Below are 19,325 nucleotides of genomic sequence, written 5' to 3' on the forward strand. Positions count from 1 at the left end.
ACTGCATCCCAGAAATCCAAACAACTGTCCCACAGTGATGATGATGGTGAGAACCAGGTTTGGTATAATGCCTCTCAAGGATTTGACAATGGAGAGGAAGAGAGTTGAGGAATTTGAAGAGACTCTAAGGTATAGATTGTGGATGAAACAATCTTGTTTTTCTTTAGGGTTTCTCTCTCAAAATTCTCTCTGGAAGCTCTCTTTCAATCGTGGGTAAAAGGGGTATTTATACTGGAGTGGGAGAGGAATGTGAAACGTCAGGTTTTACAAAACAGGGGTGGCTCGCGGCTTGACCTCGCGGCTTGACCAAGTCACGAGATCCAGTCGCGAGATAACCGTATGGCCAGTTGTCCTGTTTTGTCCTGTAGTGCTCCAGCTAGCATGACTGTTCATTTTCCAGCATGCTTGGCACGTGTGCTGCGTCTGGCGGCTTGCAGCCATGAGTCACCCGCGAGTCCCAGCCGCGAGTCTCTGTTTTCTTGCACACTCTTGAGCAATCTTCATTCTATCTCACTCACTACCCTTACATCAAACCCACCTAAATACAGGGTTACTAAATGCTGAATTACAAGCAAATTTGGCACGGAATAAAGCCAATTAGATGGTTGAATAAATTCAACCTTACAATCTCCCCCTTTGGCTATTCCGTGACAAAACCCTAAAATAGACTCTAGACTTAACATGTGAGTTGGGAACAGTTGAACAAAACTCACTCACACCTAACTCTAGAAGCTGTGAAGCACTTGAATCATATGAACATAATACTCCTGAAACACAACAATACACCATGATCATTGTATGCAGAAAATCATAAAATGCATATGAAACAGGCAATATGTGATCAAGCATAGATGGAGTTTAAGAAACAAACCATGGCTTGATCAACCAAGTGAACACCACAAGGTAGTGATCACAGTGCTCATTCACACTTGGAATGAACACAAGGACATACAAGTTAACAAGCACAAGGCAAGACACTTGTATGTTCAACACTCAACCAATGCATAACACACAAGGTATATGCATCTAGGAACAATCCTACAAGGGCACAAGAGTGACAGTACATAAACCAAAATGCAGAACATTTAGATTAAAGTACTGATTTCAACATAGCATAAAGGCTGCATTAAGCAAGGTACATACCATAAAGCCTACAAACTATGCATAAAACAAAAACCCTAAAAGCTTACAAAAGCACATGGGTACAAATACTAAACATCCTGAATAACATCATCAAAATATATTAAAGTTTAAACCAAGTGTATATGATAAGAGTTAGAAACAACTATACACCAAAACACAGTGTATCAAACCCATAAAAACACTAAGAGTACTCAAAACATAAACATATATAAACAAAGTCTTTGAATTTGACAACTCCCCCTCAACACATTACTCCCCCTTAAGAGCTGCTTTTCTGCTTCTTAATCATCAATGTCATTATCAACAGAAATATCTCCCCCTTTTTGACAGGAATGGCCAAAGGGTCACTGTGTAGGCTGAGTGGTGAAGCTGTCAAGTTTTGCAGACAAAACATCAATCTGGTCCTGCATGGCTCTCATCCTCTCAGAGTGCTCAGTCTGGATTTCTCTGATCCCATCAAGTCTTTCCAGAATGATTTGGAAAGCATCTGGAGGTGTATCTGAAGAAGTTGATGCTCTGGGTCTTTTGCCACTCCTCTTGGGTGTTGAGGTTGATGCATGCCCTGCTGCCTCTGCTTCAGTATCCATTGGGACACCTTCTCTTTCATCACCTTCATCTTCTTCTCCTGGAAGCCTAACACTTATCCTTTTGCAAGTAAGCTTGTTGATTGCAGAAGGTGTGGACATGGGACTGATGTCTTGAGGGATTGGAACACCCTTCCTTCTAAAAATCCTCATCAGCAAACTGGGAAAGATCAATTTTGGCCTAGAGGTTGTTCTTGTCTCATCCACAATGGTGTCATATATGTGGGAACTTATGTCTATGAAGTTCTTTTCTTTGAGATCCATCAGAAAGATTGCTCTAGCACAATTGATTGTAGTCAACTTCTTAATGGGATAGAGGTTAAACATCATGATGATTGTTAGACACCTCATGTCCACTGGAAAGACAGTGGTATTCAAACATTTCCCTTCTCTCCGCCCACCTATCCTTTGTTGAACTGTTTCAATAGAAACACTCCTATCCTTGTAGTTGATAAATTCCTCATCTTCTAATCCTTCAAGGCCTAATGCATCATCTATGACATGTGCATCCAAAATGAATTCCTTACCTCTAACCCAGCAACTTAACTCATTCTCCTTTATCACAACATTTGAGTAAAATTCCCTAATTAGGGGTTCACACACTACAGGGAAATCACTCAGAAGCTTTTCTCATCCTCTTCCTTCAAAACAGCTGGGGATAAAGGTTTGTCTCAAGTCCTCCAAATCTACAAATCTTTCTTGAATAATTCCTGCTTTCAAGAAGTTATCCTTGTATCTCTCAAAGTGATGAACTGACCTAAACAGTTTAGGATCCATTTTCAATCTTTTGTCAGCCTTCTTTGCAGGAGTTTTCTTCTTAGGAGGTGAGGGAGCCATCTGTGAACAATCAGAAGAGGCCACAACAGCATAGAACAATATATGTGCAGAACTAGTCAGTACCATGTAATTAACAAAGAGATTTCATCCATACAAATGTAAAACACAAGCTACTTAGATGAATCACATGGATAAACAAGCCTAAGATAGGAAACACATATAAAAGCATCAGATATAGAAACTATCCTAAAGGCAGATATATGTCAATGAGACAGATAATGGAAAATGATATGGCCCATAAACAGCATTGTGAAGCTCACATATGCTCCCAATAGATTTACACAATAGAGCATGCATATTTAGCACAGTAAAACTCATAGCCTCAAAAAGGAACAATTTGAAACAACTCAACAGCTCAAGTTCAGATAAAATAAAAGAAACACTTAGCTAAGCACAGGATGAAGAGCAAAAAGGAAACAACAAAGATCAAATCAAATTCTAGCAGCAGCATTCGCAAGCTAAGCAAGAACAAGGAGCAAAATCCGAAACACAAACCCATTTCAAAACAAAAACAGATGCGAAAAATCAAAGGGAAAAACACAAAATCAAGTAGAAATGAGTTCAAAACAGAAAACCCATACCTGAGACTTGAAGGATTTGAGCAGAAAATATGCAACAATGGAGATTTGAGATGAGAGCACGGAGTGTTTGGGAGGGAGATATTTTAGAGAGGAGATGAACAGTCACAAAAGTTCGAGGGAAAACTGAAAAAGATTTAAAAACTGCTCCTGTTTCTGCCAAACACGTGATTTTCGCGACTTGATTAAGTCGCCACACAGTCGCCAGTTCAAGCCGCCAAAACACTTAAGGACAAAAATTTGAAAAATTCTTCTAAGTGTTTTTCGCGACTGGAAGGTCTACCCGTGAGTGAGTCGCGAGCTGAGCCGCGAAAATCTCTGAGTGAACCTCGCGACTGGACCTTCCACTCGCGAACAAGTCGCCAAAAATGACCCGCGACGACGCGACTGAGGCACGCGACTTGACATACCCGCGACTAAGCCGCCAAAACAGGGCAAAACTGGATTTTTGAAATTTTCAGATTTTTCAAACAAAATACTTTCCAAAAACACCTAAAACACTCAAAAATCTTTTTGTGCTTGAATTAACAAAGATTGAGCATGTGAAAACACATTTCATCAAGTACAATCACACAAATGAATATGGCATTTATTGAGCATAAACTTGTGTGTTGTGTGTGGATATCAACAATAAGATAGTCCTTAGTCTAATGTGAAGCTTCAATGATCAATTCAACCAAGACATACACAATTAGCACTAGATCATGTGACCCATCTCAATTATAGAAGTATGTATATATGACCTCCCACAAAACTTGATAACATAATTTGGAACTTTACATTTGACTCCACTTTCAATCATAACATTTGATCTTTTTGATCTTTTGAGTCAATCACCTCTCATTGTGAGAGTGATATTTGATATTTCACTTTAAAGAATAAGCCTTTGGCTTTTTGAATAAACATTCACTTTAATATAAGGTCGCTTACCCTTTTTCCTAGTCAAATACTAGAATGTGCGACAGGCTTTTGCAGCTCAATATCTCTTTTCATTTGGAGATTTACATTTGGTGAGCTCTTTTTAGCAAAACAAAAATAAATAGTGGGAAGATATATAGACACAAGTCTATGCATGTCTCAAGATCAACATAACCATTCACTAATCATTCATGACAAGTTTGAAGATCTATTTACAACAATCACAACGATTTCAAGATTTTTCCCACAGTGATATGAGTGCATGAAAACAAGCAATGCTCGAAAATGCACAAAGTCATTAGCACAAAGGTACAAGGCAAAACAAGTTTTGAGACAAAAACTCAACAAAGTCAATCAAGATTTTTGATTTTCTAATTTTTATGTGATTTTTGGATTTTTGACACAAGAAACAAAAAGATTGATAAGACAAAATTAAAAATATTCACAAGTAGACAAGCAAACAACCAACATCAAAAACAGCAAGCAACACAAACAAACAAAGATTGTCACAAAGCATAGGAAGTATTAATGCATGGACATGTTATAATGCTTATGCATGAGTACCCTTTTTCACCCACACGTCACTTGCGTTTGGGGTGATTTCCTTATAGGATTGGGTACGGGAGTTAGGGCTTTCAAACCTTCGTGAGAAGCTTTCCAAGCAGTTGGTGAATGCGCCAATCATCTTCATCACGTTCATCATTCCGGGATCACCATTCTGATCTCTAGATTGATCTCCAGCCCAAATTCTTCTATCATTTCTAGGTCCTCCTGACCTTTGAGGAGTTGCACTGTTCTTTGCTCTCAGCTTTTGGCAATTTGGTCAAGTATGCCCTTGAAGTCCGCAATAATGACACACATAAGTCGCTCTAGGACCTCTTTGTGGTCGTGGGCGTGACTTGGCACGAGATTCAGACCTGCCCACCGATTGATTACGGGGATTCAGCATCCGTTGGTTCACCACATTCTTCTTCTCCTCCACCTCGAGCTTCTCACCAGTAAGGTCAGCTACAACTGGATCTTTGGCCTTTACAAACTTCACTTCTATAGTGACATTTCCAGATGAACTACTTCCTCCGGTATATCCCAATCCGGATTTTGTCTGAAAAGCTCTTTTGAGATGAGATAACATCATTTAGCTTCTTGGTGGTGACCCTCTCTATTTTAGCATTTGCTTGCACAACCTCATTCTCAAGAAATCTCACTTTTGTGTAAGCTTCGGACAACTCACCATTCAATGTTTCTATCTCACATTTGTCCTCCCTATATCGGATTAGGAGACTTTTGTAGTCCTCCTCAGCCTTCTTCATTTTTCTCACAGCAGCCTTGGCCACCCTTGTGTACTCACCCGACTTCTCCAAGAGTGAGTTATAATTCTCTTGAAGATTTGTTGTGCTTTCTTCCTCTTCAGCATCTGATTCTTCAACAATTCCTAGTGATTCATCATCACTATGTTCTCCAAGGTCTCGTACAAGCAGATTCAACTCATCTGAAGACTCAACATGAGCAATAGTCATAAAAGCCGAATAGTTCCCCTCTCCATCACAGCTCTCTTCAGATTCTGAGTCAGACAAATCCGAGTCACTCAAGGTCGTGGCATACACTTTACCTTTCGATTTCAAATAATTCGGACATTTCTTCTTAAAGTGTCCATGCCCGTTACATTCGAAACAAGTGACACTTTGTGTGGGTTGGGATTCTTTTCCATCTTTCTTTTTGAAATCCCTTTTCTCCCTTCCAGAATTTTGGAATTTTCTTTTATCATCAAATTTGCCATTATTTTTGAATTTCAAAAACTTTCTGAAATTTTTGACAAGGTATGCAACATCTTTGTCAACCATATCTTCTCCCGATGAGTCTTGATCTTCCACCTTCTCATTAATGGTCTTTAGAGCAAGAGATTTACTCTTCCGTTGATTGGGTAGTGACATCTCATAAGTCTGCAGAGAACCCACCAGCTCCTGTACTTTGATGTCATCAAGGTCCTTGCTCTCTTCAATTGCTGTCACTTTAGCACGAAAACTTTCCGGCAATGATCGAAGGATCTTCCTTACAATCTTTGAGTCCTCCGTTTTCTCCCCCAAGTTGAACTTGCTGACAACCACCTCATTTAGCTTCCCATAGAAAGAGTCAAAAGACTCATCCTCACTCATTTTGAGCTCCTCAAACCGAGTGGTCAGCATTTGTAACTTGGTGTCTTTCACTTTCTTCGTGCCTTCATAGGTGGTTTCCAAAATCTCCCATGCTTCTTTGGCAATGGTAATGTGAGAAATCCTGTGAAATTCATCTGGAGACACACCACAGAAAATAGCATTGAGTGCTTTACTGTTAGCATTGGATGCAGCAAGTGCTGCCTTATCCCATGTGGATTTGGCTGCCTCAGGTCTGGTCCAACCAATCTCTACAGCATCCCAAACAGATTCATCAATAGAACACAGAAAAGCTCTCATGCGAACCTTCCAGAAAGCATAATTACTACCATCAAAATATGGAGGTGCATTTAGGGATTGAGACCTATCCATCTCAAAAGGGAGTCAAGGATCACACAATGGTAATGAAACCAATAGCAGTGTACCTGCTCTGATACCAATTGAAAGTTCAAAAACGTGTAAAAACACCTTTGAACGTTTAGACCCCCAAATTACAACTTAACCAATTCAAGCAATATGTCAAACAACTAGTGTGCGGAAACTTAACATATGCAATAATATGAAATTGGTTAAAAACTATCTAAGCCATAACAAAATAAAATCCACAGCAGATAATAAAAAGGCAAAGATAGAGAGGAAGGAAGATGCAAACACAAAGACAACACGCGATGTGTTATCGAAGAGGAAACCGAAGCCCTCGGCGTAAAACCTCTCCGCCGCCCTCCAAGCGGTAAACAATCCACTAGAAAATACAGTTGGGATACAAAGACAGCAATAGATCCTCCAAGCCTAATCTACCCAATGCACCTAAGCCCTCCAAGCTTCTTGCTCCAACGAGGTTGCGCCGAACCTTTTTCTTTTCTAGCTTCCCGGATTCCGCTACTAGACCATAGCATCAACCAATGAAGATTGGTTCCTTCCTAACTGCTTCCCAGAAATCCAAACATTTGTCTCACAGTGATGATGATGGTGAGAACCAGGTTTGGTATAATGCCTCTCAAGGATTTGACAATGGAGAGGAAGAGAGTTGAGGAATTTGAAGAGACTCTAAGGTATAGATTGTGGGTGAAACAATCTTGTTTTTCTTTAGGGTTTCTCTCTCAAAATTCTCTCTAGAAGCTCTCTTTCAATCGTGGGTAAAAGGGGTATTTATACTGGAGTGGGAGAGGAATGTGAAACGTCAGGTTTTACAAAACAGGGGTGGCTCGCGGCTTGACCTCGCGGCTTGACCAAGTCGCGAGATAACCGTATGGCCAGTTGTCCTGTAGTGCTCCAGCTTGCATGACTGTTCACCTTCCAGCATGCTTGGCACGTGTGTTGCGTCTGGCGGCTTGCAGCCGCGAGTCCCAGCCGCGAGTCTCTGTTTTCTTGCACACTCTTGAGCAATCTTCACTCTATCTCACTCACTACCCTTACATCAAACCCATCTAAATACAGGGTTACTAAATGCTGAATTACAAGCAAATTTGGCACGGAATAAAGCCAATTAGATGGTTGAATAAATTCAACCTTACAGATAATCATTACTCTTAAGATTTGTGACCAATGCAAATACATAGTTACATAATGGACTGACCTTGTCAAAAACCAGCTTAAAGACTTTTGTTTTAATGTCAAATTTTTTATTTATTCCAATTTGAGGTTTATGCGTAGTTCAATGAGATTTATGTGTTTGTTAATCACCAAAATAACGAAGTGTGGGATGAGACATAATTTAAAAAATTACTTTTTTTAGAGGAAAAAGTTATGAACAACAAAATAATATTGAAGTTTGATTCTCAAAAAAAGAAAAATAGTATTGAAGTTATTATCCAATGCGTGGGTGTGAGTTTATTCATTTTTGGGACTAGGTGTCGGTTTGGATTCGGCATCTGCGTTTTCAATTCAGTGTTTTCCTTCTTCTTCTTTTTTTTTGTTTCATTCATGCGTTTCAGGGAGACAAAATTTACTGTTCACAACTGTAGCAGCACTATTCATATACTGTAGCAGCACTGTTCATGGGATCCACAGCCACTTTATTCAGAAAAAAAATATTAAAAATGGATCTCACGGTACTATTCACACATTTAAAAATTATTTTGCTACAGTGTTTTCAGTTTTCAGTTTTCAGTTTCAGTAAAAATAAGTTCAATCCAAATCTGTCATGTCATCCCATTCTGAAGTATTTGGATATGGCAAATGCATAAATCTCATTGGATTTATGAGATAACCTCAAATCATGATGAATGGAACACACAATTAGCCTAATCTCTATAATTAATTTTATAGAAAAATAAATGCAATTCATTTATTTTAAGACAAAATCACATTAAATTGTCAATAAAAATCCATATTAGGGAGAAAAAGATTAATAAGTGGTCATTTTTTTTTATGCATTTGTACATTCAAATTCCAAAACTAATCTATCAATTATTCATAAGTTAAAACTCTCTTAAAATTTTTTTTCCAAAACTAATCATAAATATTAAAAATTGAAAAGAAAAATTACATCCATTCACTTGGTCGAAATTATTGTTCTCCATTCTTCATCAGTGAATTTTCAATCCAAAAAGGGCCCTTCCTTCTCAAAAGTGAAAAATGCTAACCATAACACACGACCTCTTCTATATGTTCCTTGAAACCCTGGGCAAGGCTGATTTGGTCAGTAGTAAGTGAAATCAGCTTGCCTAGTATTTCCTCAGCAACAACATTAAGGATAGCCTCAGCCATTTTTACTTTGGTGCTCTAGTAAAGTCACAGACATGGTGTAAGTATTTGGAAAGCAGAGAAGAATTGTGATGCTAAAGACTAGCAGAGGGGAACTTCACGCCTATTAAGTCCGCTTTTTTTATTAATGTAAATGGAGCCTGTAGGACGAAGCCATCACTATCTTCTCTAATTTCTCATGTTCACATTCACGGTTGAAAATTTTAAACTTTTTTTTTTTTTTTTTCCTCATGTTCACATTTGTAGACAGAAAAAATGTCACCTTCATTATTACAAATTGGCTTCCACCGATTTCAAAGTCTCTTTGATAGTACACCATGCATGAGTCACTTTCTACTTTATTTCTCCTCATCTTCAAAGAAATTGCTCGTTTGGGAAACTTCTCTGAAGACTGAATGCCACTATTTGGAACAATATTTCACCTTTTAAACATTTATAAATGGAAAAAAATTTATGAATTCTCTAAAAATATTGATTTTGGAAATATTTTTAAAACTTTGATTAATTTCTCTTTGATGTTTAGGATTAAAAAAAAAAACTTATGTGTTAATGTTGATCTAAATTAAACTCCTGTCATACGTGTTTAAAATAGTCACTCCTTTTGATTGAGGTAGTTATTTTTATTTTTATTGAGGTAGTTTTAATTCAATCCAATCTTGACCCTAGTCAATTTTAGGTGAAACACAAATTCAATCACGTAAGAAGGGGGAAAAAAAATCAAATCTTACCTGATGTATAAATTTTGGTCCTCTTCACCATGTCAAACCCAAACTTAATCATGTAAACAAATAAATAAATAAAAACCAATTTTTTTTTTTTGCCCGAAGTCTATTTAAATTTTGGTCATTATTTAAGTTTAGGGTGTATTTTGGCAATTTTAGAAGATTTTAGGAGTGCTTTGGTCATTTTCAAGTTTTAGGGGCAATTTGGTAATTTTAAATATTGGGTAATTGGGTGGGTTGTGGCTTACCCATTTGAATTGGGTTTAAGTTATAAGTAATTAGTTAAACTAGTTTGTAACTCTGTGCATATGAATATGCTTAAAAGATATACATTAAGATGCATAATATAATTCTGACATGTATAATTTAAATATTATTGATAGCTATTCTTATATATTTTTTTAATCTTTAAAAAGTCTTAAAAGAATATTATTAGGTAGAAGATGTAAATTTTTCATTTTTAAATTTTTTTTCTATTCATTAATTCTAGAGTCCTTGGCTTTTGTATGCAATAACTTACTTGGATGGACATTTATGATGTAGTCCCACATTTGAGTCTAAAATTATGAAATAAAACTCTCTCTAAAAATAAATAATTTAGGACACATGGCACAAAATTGTACTTCAATTGTAAAATCTAATTGAATTTTCTCTAAACTTTGCCTATTAATATAAAATAGCTTGTAACCCCATGCATATGCATGGATACATTTAAAGATATACAATATGATGCATATTATTATTCCTATATATATATATATATAATTTAAATACTATTGATAGTCATTCTTATATTTTGTTAACTCTTTAAAAAGTCTTGTAAGAATATTATTAGGTATAAAATGTAAACTATCCATGTCTATTTTTATTACTTCTTAATTTTTGTTATTGTGAAGCCCCTTTCTTTTATGATTCATTTATTCTAAACTCTCTAGTTTTTGTACTCAATAACTCACTTGGATGAATATTTATGATATGGTCCCACATTTAATTCTAAAATTAGAAAATAATATTCTCTCTAAAAATAAATAATTTACATTAATTCACCTAGAAATTAAAAATATATATATAGATATGACATGTGGTGTAAAATTAGACAAAAATTAGAATCCAATTTGAAATCTAATTTAATTTTCTCTTAGCTTTACCTATTAATATATATATATATATATATACACACACACATATATGGATAATAATTGGTAATATCCAAACCCTGCCCGATTACCTTCTACCCATCAATTCTAGACTCTTTGATTTTTGTATGCAATAACTCACTTAGATGGATATTTATAATGTGGTTCCACATTTGACTTCAAAATTAAGAAATAAAACTCTCTTTAACAATAAATAGTTTAGGACATATGGCAAAAAATTGGACTTTAATTGTACAATCTAATTGAATTTTCTCTATGTTTTGCCTATTAATATATATATATATATATATATATATATATATATGTAGATGGCTAATAATGGGTAAATGGATAATATCCAAACCCTACCTGATTACCTTTTACCCATGAAAAACCGGGTATTGCCCAGAATATTTGGATCGTGTAGGGTTAGATATCCATTACTCAATGGGTATGACCATTCTTACTCACCATCCACTTGAATAAGTTTCTAATCAACTTTATACTTTTAACTTTCATTTTTTTTTTTTTTTCGGTAAAAAAAAGCCCTTGGTTTTATTCTTTGTTTCCTAACTTGTAATTACTTTTATTTATTTTTAAAATTTTATTTCTTATTAACGCATATTTGGGTTAAAAAAAAAAACCCATAATTTGATTCCTCAATATTTAGATTCTTTATTAGTTTTCATTGATTGCTTGAATTCAAAGTTTTCTACCTTATAGTTTGGATTTGTTCAATATGATCCTTTTATCTACAATGGTTAATTGTGTCAAATGTCAAATAACATTGCAAATGTTTGAAGTGTGTATACACCAAACTTGAACCAAGGATCACAACAAATATCCAGATAAAAAAACAAATCTTTATTAAGAAAATTAGATCAGATTATCTCAAAGGTTAGAATGGATATTTTTTTTTTGGTTAAAAAGATATATTAAAAACTAAGAGTTAGCCACAGGGGCAGAGGTGTTACATGGTCTGTTACAAAAAAGACCAGAGAGGTCGTGCATTAAAAGGTAAGACAACTCTACAGGCGGAGAGTCTAGGATACAAAAATCTTGTTGAAGGAAAACAGCTTTCCTGGCCAGAGCATTACAACCTTATCCAAAAAAGAAAACCCAATTTTTTTTTTTTTTTTTTTTTTTTTTTTTTTTTTTTTTAATGGTAAAAAAAAAAACCAATGTTACAACCATATTTAAAATATAATGAACTAAACAAGTATAGTTAAAGTGGATTACAGCCTGTGCAGCGGTGCAGGATGTGTGGGTTGGGAGCATTCCGAAGCTGCAAAAGGGTGTCTCAGCCTTCAGTGATTTCATGTAGCTCATGGAGCATTTAGTGACTCGGCTTTCAACTGATGAGATGGAGTTGTTTTGGGTTCAGTGTTGGCTGGTTTGGAATCAGCGCAATTGTGTCCTGTATGGAGGTCAGTTGAAGCATCCGACCAGTCTTAATAAACAGGCAGAGGAGTTCCTAGAGGAATTTAAACACGCACATGTGTCTTTGGATAACAATATGAGGGAGCAAGCAATGGGTGATATATGGCAGTCGCCTTCGTCTATGGAATATAAGTTAAACTTTGATGCAACAGTATTTTCTGGGCTGGAGAAATCAGGTATAGGCGCAATCATCAAGAATGATAAGTTGAGGTCATGCCTGGCATGTCTGCTATTGGGCCGAAGGTGGATACAAGTGAAGAGGCAGAGCTTCTTGCGTGTATACGATCAATAGAGTTTGCTGTGGAAGCTGGTTTTACTCGTCTAGTGATAGAGGGAGATAATTCCAATGTTATGCAAGCAATTTCTTCTGATGCGGCTAACTACTCCTTCCTTGGCAATGTGGTGGATGACATTTGCCATTTGATGTCGGGATTACAGTGGGCTTCAACTAGTAAGATTAGGAAGGGAGGCAATAAGGTAGCACATGTTTTAGCTCAACGTGCTAGGCACTTAGATTTTGATTTATTTTGGTTGGAGGATTCTCCCCCACCAGCTTTGGAAGCCTTGTATCAGGATTTGATTTTATTATGATTGAATGAATGATGTTCCTTTCTCAAAAAAGAAAAAAAAGAAAAAAAAAGTGGATTACAGCCCTTCATAAAATTTTTTTAAAAAAAAAAAGAAAAAAAAAATTGAATTACAGTCCATAGTAGTGTATGGAAGCCGGAAAGAGATCAACTTAAATAATGGGAAAAAGGCCCAGCATAACTAGCCCATATTGTCAATGCATTTTTTTTTTTTTTGGGTTCATTTAGAAAGCAGCAAAACATAAAAAACAGTCAGCACCTAATTAACTGAACATTTTAATGGCAACCCAACATAAACAGTAAGAGCTAATTAAGGACCAACTAGCGTCAAACTACAATTCTCAAGCCTGCTCCCAATGACATTATATAAGGAATTCTTGTCCATATATGTAAACAACATGAGGGATATAGTCTAACTGGCAAATAAGGGAAAAAATTGGTGGCTACTCAAACAATTTCAGCACAGTGTTTTGGCAAGGAATTGGGTCTGATTTGAGACATTGCTTATTACAGTGGATGTTTCTGTGCATTGTGACTACATCAAGTGTGCATCTGTCTATTTGATACTGTTTCTCAAACCAAGTGTTTACATGAATTAACAGGGGCTTTATATGCCTTTGTTTGAAGGGTCATATTGAGTCAAACCCAAATCCAAAGGCCCAAGTTACACTTAAGCTTGCCCAAACCGAAAGACTCCCTTTTTCTGAGCAATCAAGCTAAAGACCAACTCTTAACTTAGTAAACCGTGTCCTTCTCTCAAAAGTAAACCATGGTAAGAATTTGTGTCATGGACTCATGGGCTTGGGTTTTGGACTTTATAATGGCCTTATTTAATAACAAATAAATAAATAAAAACCTTCTTCAGCCATTTTGTTGTACGCACCTAAGGTTTTAATAAAGGTTTAATCTCAAGAGCATATCTAAAATGGCACCCTACACACAAGGACATACATATATAAGTCCATCTGTCCATGAAACTTTGTAGATATAACAATCCCTATGTTAACCAGGACACGAAGTAAAGTACTTCCATTGCCAACAACACACTAGAAACTATTAGATATAGCACTTAAATCACATATCAGTCACAAGCTGTAAAAACAATCCACAAAAATCCAAATATGTTTAAATACCACAACTATAACAAATTATATATATATATATTTTATACCAAACATTAGAACCCTGATAATTACAAGGAGAGACAGCACAAAGATAAGGGAAAATGAGGCATGGGAATTAAAGTCCTTTTAGTACCGAAATATTTAGTGATTGTAGATTTTTTTTTTTTTTTTTTTTGTTTGTTATGCCATGTAGCCATGTCAGTACAGTACATAAAAATGCATCTTTACTTGTCAATGATTGTATTTATACACTAGATTTGTTTAAGTCTTTCCAAAAATTGTTGATGGCTTAGGCTACGTTTGGATAGGGCGTTTGCGTCTGCGTTTTCCCTTTTTTTTTTTTTTTTTCACGCGTTTTTGAGTGCTGCGGTTACTGTTCATATACTGTTCAATGAACAGTAACCGCAAATTTTGACTTTTCCAATTTGTTTCAGCCAATCACAGCACATCGTGTACTGTTTACGGACCCACAAATTTCACTTTTCAGCAACTTTTTCATTAAAAATGGGTCCCACGATACTATTCATACATTTAAAAATTATTTTGCCACAGTGTTTTTCAGTTTTTAGTTTCAGTTTTCAGTTTTCAGCTGTATCCAAACGGACCCTTAGTATAGTTTTAAAAACTGGATCGAAACTGATTGACTGGTACAACCGTGAACCAAAAGCACCAATTCAATTTAGTAAAAACCCCCAAAACTGGTCAAAATCAAGAACCGGGAGCAAAAACAGTTCTTTCATCGTACTGATTTATAAAACCATGTTGCTTACACTAATTAGCAAGTTTACAGCTTTAAAACATCTTCCTTTCATACAACTTCCGAATTATAGAGGAGTTTATCTCCCTATCTAGACTAATCTCAACAATTAAATTCACAAACTCCATTCTAAGTCCAAAGCCAATAATATTATCTTTAATTCTATCCAATGATTGACAAATGGCTTAATTTTGTTTGCCATATTGCAGTAGAATACAACTGGATTGGAGACTGAAAAGAAGTTGCATACATTTTCCTTCATTAGGCTTTATACTGTACCTTTAGCCACAAGATCTCATAGCAAACTCGTCTCCACTAACCCCACAAATTCATCACTTGCATCCTGCAATATTAGTCAATATTACTATTTGTTTGGGGAAGTAGAGGTAGGATGGCACAAAATTCATTTAATTGTCCTCCTTCTTCCGCTTTTAATGTCTCTTCATGTAAAATTTGCTTTATTTTACTTCTAGATAATCATATGTAATTTAATTGACTAATTCACTATAGCAATTCAATTATGCATAGAAAAAATTGATAGTTATATTATACTTCAACAATATTACTATTTACTATATCATAGAAGTTTAGTTTAAATGACCAATATGACTGAGAATTGTTTATTGATTTTGTTTTCAATGAGCTGAAGGGGCATTAACTTCGACTTACATACTCTGGACTTTCGACTACCATTCTTTACGGTTGCATGACTTGGAAAATAGAATCAGCAATTTCTTTTTGTTTTTTTGACTTCTGACTCAGCAATTACGTTTTGTACGTTCCTCCAAAAAACTTGGCTCAATCCTACAAGAAGAAAATGCTCAAATTTCAGCCATTTCTTCCAAACCACTTTTTCGAGAATTAAAGAATTAACGCGTGTGATCAATTTTCCAGTTTGAAATTTCTTGAAAATGATTGTTTTGATATTTCTCTATAACTAGTTACGTACAATGCTTTCTACCTCTTGAGTATTCTTACTAAACACTCAGAAGCAAATGGCTCATAGTGCCAAACTCGTCATAGCTCTACTTCACATATTTGCTTGGTCATTTCTGGATATTCTTGAAATAAGCAATGGCACAGAGACTGATATCTACTGCTTGAGGTCGATTAAAGAGTCACTAGAAGACCCTTACAACTACTTCAAATCATGGAATTTCAGCAACAACACAGAAGGTTTCATCTGTGAATTTGTTGGGGTCGAATGCTGGAAGTCTGATGAAAACAAAGTATTTAATATCAAGTTGAAGAGCATGGGGCTAAAGGGCCACTTTCCTCGTGAAATCAAGAACTGCACATCGATAGAGGGTCTGGACCTGTCAGGTAATGAGCTTACAGGCACCATACCATCTGACATATCTTTGTTGCTCCTGTACGTGACCTCCCTTAATCTCTCATCCAACAATTTTGCTGGTGAATAGTGAATTGCACCTATCAAAGTGTCCTTCGACTTGACAACAATCAGCTAACGGGATTTATCCCACCAGAAGTTAACCAGCTTCGGAGTCTCTGCACGTTTAGTGTTGCTAACAATCTCTTATCAGGGCCGGTGCCTGTGTTTTCCGATCTTACCATTCCTGCAGAGAGCGATGCAATTATTCTGGGACAGTGTACCATTCCTGCAGAGAGCTATGCAAATAATCTGGGACTTTGTGGGGCTCCGTTGGAACCTTGCAAACCTTCTCCTAAGAAGTTTATTGTCCTATGCAAAGGATTTGTGGTAGGCTGGATTGTCGCTATGGTCAAGGTGGTAGTTGTTATGTTTCGTAATACGCCAATATTGCTTGTGAAGAAGGCAATAACCAAGAAGAACAATAAATTAATGAAAGCTGGAACCCGATGGTGTTCCACTGATGAAAGAAGCAAGAACATGATGGTAATCTCTTAGAGCCTGTTTGTTTCCATTTTCATGTTTCTTTTTGTCCAATACATGATTGCAATATACTATTTTCACAAGAAAAAATGACATATATTTGTCTCCTAATTACAATCCAAAACAATGTTAAAAATATCAAAGAAGCCCTCTTACACTGCCATAGAAAAAACTTTACGTGCATATTCGTGATCCTTTCAATTCAATATTAAATGATCATACTTACTCTCTGCTTCCCGCCCTTTGAAAAATTATGTTATGAGAGCCCCTCTCACATTTGGGTGCCATAGATATTTAGGGAAGAACCAAATACGAGAAGGGTGCCTCATGAGATGAGATTTATTACTTGTTTAATACTTGCAAATAATGCTCCTCTCACATGGACATAGACCCTGCAAGAAGGGGACGCATCTGTATGTGAGAGGTGTATTGTAAGCAACTATTATACAATATACCACCTCCATGAAATGATCTCCAATGAGATACTTTCTCCTCAAATTGTCATTAGTAGACAATTCATACAATCACTTAAAAGAAACATTTGTGTTAAATTTTGTTATATAAATTCTGATTAGCACTAATGCAAAAATGGAAAATGATTTGATTCACAGATGGAGAGCATGGTTACTAGAATGAGCTTTACAGAAATTAGTGAAGCGACTGGCAATTTCAACACACACAATATCATTGGATTAGGAAAGACTGGGATGATGTATAAGGCAGTGCTTCCAAATTGCTAGCCTCTTGCGGGTAAGAGGTTACATAATTGTCAATCTTATGAGGAACAATTTCTATCTGAGCTATCAGCTCTGGGTATATTGAGACATGATAACCTAGTTCCTCTCTTGGGATACTGCAGCGAACAAAACGAGAAACTTCTGGTGTACAAATATATATTGCATGGCAACCTTTATGATTGGCTACATGTAGGAGAAGGAGAGCACAAGGATAAGATCTTGGAATGGCCTTTGAGGACTAAAATTACGATCGGTATAGCAAAAAGCTTAGCATGGCTTCACCATAAGTACGAATTCCGAGTCGTCCATCTCAATTTGGGTTCGAACTCTATCTTGTTAGATAAGAATTTTGAGCCCAAGATATCAAATTTTGGTGGGGCAAAAATATCAAGTTCTGGAGGGGTAATGTTCACAAATTCAAATGTCATTGACGTAAGCAATAGCTCTTTTATAGAAAGTGGGGTATGGCAGTTGGGTTTTGTTAAAAAGTGTTAGGTTCTAAGATTTTAGGTTCTAAATGTATTAGAATTTCATTATGTAATGTTGACAAATTATGATCAAAACGTTTAGTCTAGTTTTAGGCTTGTTCAAAGTGTATGTATGTAAATTTGGAATCGAGTAATTGCAGAAAATTACTATTGACTTTCTGCAAGGTTCGATCACTCGAAGCTCATGCAGATCGTTTTTCGGCAGATTTTTCCAACTCAGCCCAAGCCCATATGATGTGTAGGGTTTTATGTTTTGTCATAAGTATAAAAGGGAAAACCCTAGCCACGTTTTCAGTTGTTGTTTATGTTGTGTGTGAATCTCTTGTGAGATCTAGAAGTGTTTGCCTTTATACATACTTAGGGTTATCAAGATCAAGATTGATGTCGAGAGCTTGATGATTGTTTCAGTTGCTGCATAAAGAGCTTAAAGAAAACACAAGTGGGAGTACTTGTGGTTGCTGTGAATCCAATAAAGCAGTAGTCCGTGGACTTGGAGTTATCACGTGGTCGTGGTAGTAAGTTTTCTACTCAAGGTAGCAATAGAATGTTAGTGATCTAAGTCACTATTGTAAAACTTCAATTCTTTCATAGTGGATCTAGTTTACCTTGAGGATAGCTAGGTTAAATCCTCCTCAAGTTTTTTATTGGTTTGGTTTTCCTGGGTCATCATATCGTTTTGTTATTTATTTTTCCGCTGCTTTACATGATATGATTGTTATTGTTTTAACCTAGATTTGAATAATATACCTAAGTATTCACTTAAATAATTAATTAGGTTAAATAATCTAATTTACAAGGATCTAAAAATGTACAAAAAGGATGTCTATGACTTTGGAATTTTGCTTCTTGAGCTAATTACAAGGAAGGAACCCATTGAAATTAACAGTTTTTCATATGGTTGTAATGGGAGTTTTTTTGATTGGATAACTCACCTTTTGAGCAATTCATTTGATCTTCAAAGTGTTATTGATAATTCTCTGATTGGCAAAGGATTTGATGGTGAAATCTTTGAGTTACTTAGAATTGCATGTACCTGTCTTAACCCCTTCCTTAGTCAAAGGCCAACAATGCTTGAATTGTACAATACAATAAGTACTTTTGGGGAGAGAGATGGCATCACAAATGACTCTGAGATATTGATGCAACCTGAAATTGCTATTGCAAGTAGCTCAATTGAAATTAATACAATAAGTACTTTTGGGGAGAGATATGGCATCACAAATGACTCTGCAATCTGAAATTGCTATTGCAAGTAGCTCAAATAAAATTAATACAATAAGTACTTTTGGGGAGAGATATGGCATCACAAATGACTCTGCAATCTGAAATTACCATTGCAAGTAGCTCAAATGAAATTGTTGAGCTAGAAGTTGCACAGACCAATTGAAGCATGGTATACAAAATGTAGCTTTCACATTTCAAAATATACGTAATATTTGCTGTCCTAAACGTTATTTGGGTTACGTTTTCTTAATGTAATATTTTTTCTGCCCTTCACTATCTTTTTGTTATTTTTATCTCCTGAAATAAGAATAAAAAAATAAG

At 35.9% G+C, this 19,325-nt stretch overlaps 1 pseudogene; it reads left to right on the top strand.

Annotated features, from left to right (window-relative positions):
• The first annotated feature begins 15,677 nt into the window (after positions 1 to 15,677).
• On the top strand, positions 15,678 to 19,018 carry LOC115965151 (annotated as a pseudogene).
• Positions 19,019 to 19,325: the final 307 nt, after the last annotated feature.

This window comes from Quercus lobata, chromosome 10 (genome assembly GCF_001633185.2).
Source record: "Quercus lobata isolate SW786 chromosome 10, ValleyOak3.0 Primary Assembly, whole genome shotgun sequence".
In the NCBI taxonomy this organism is placed as follows: Eukaryota; Viridiplantae; Streptophyta; class Magnoliopsida; order Fagales; family Fagaceae; genus Quercus; species Quercus lobata.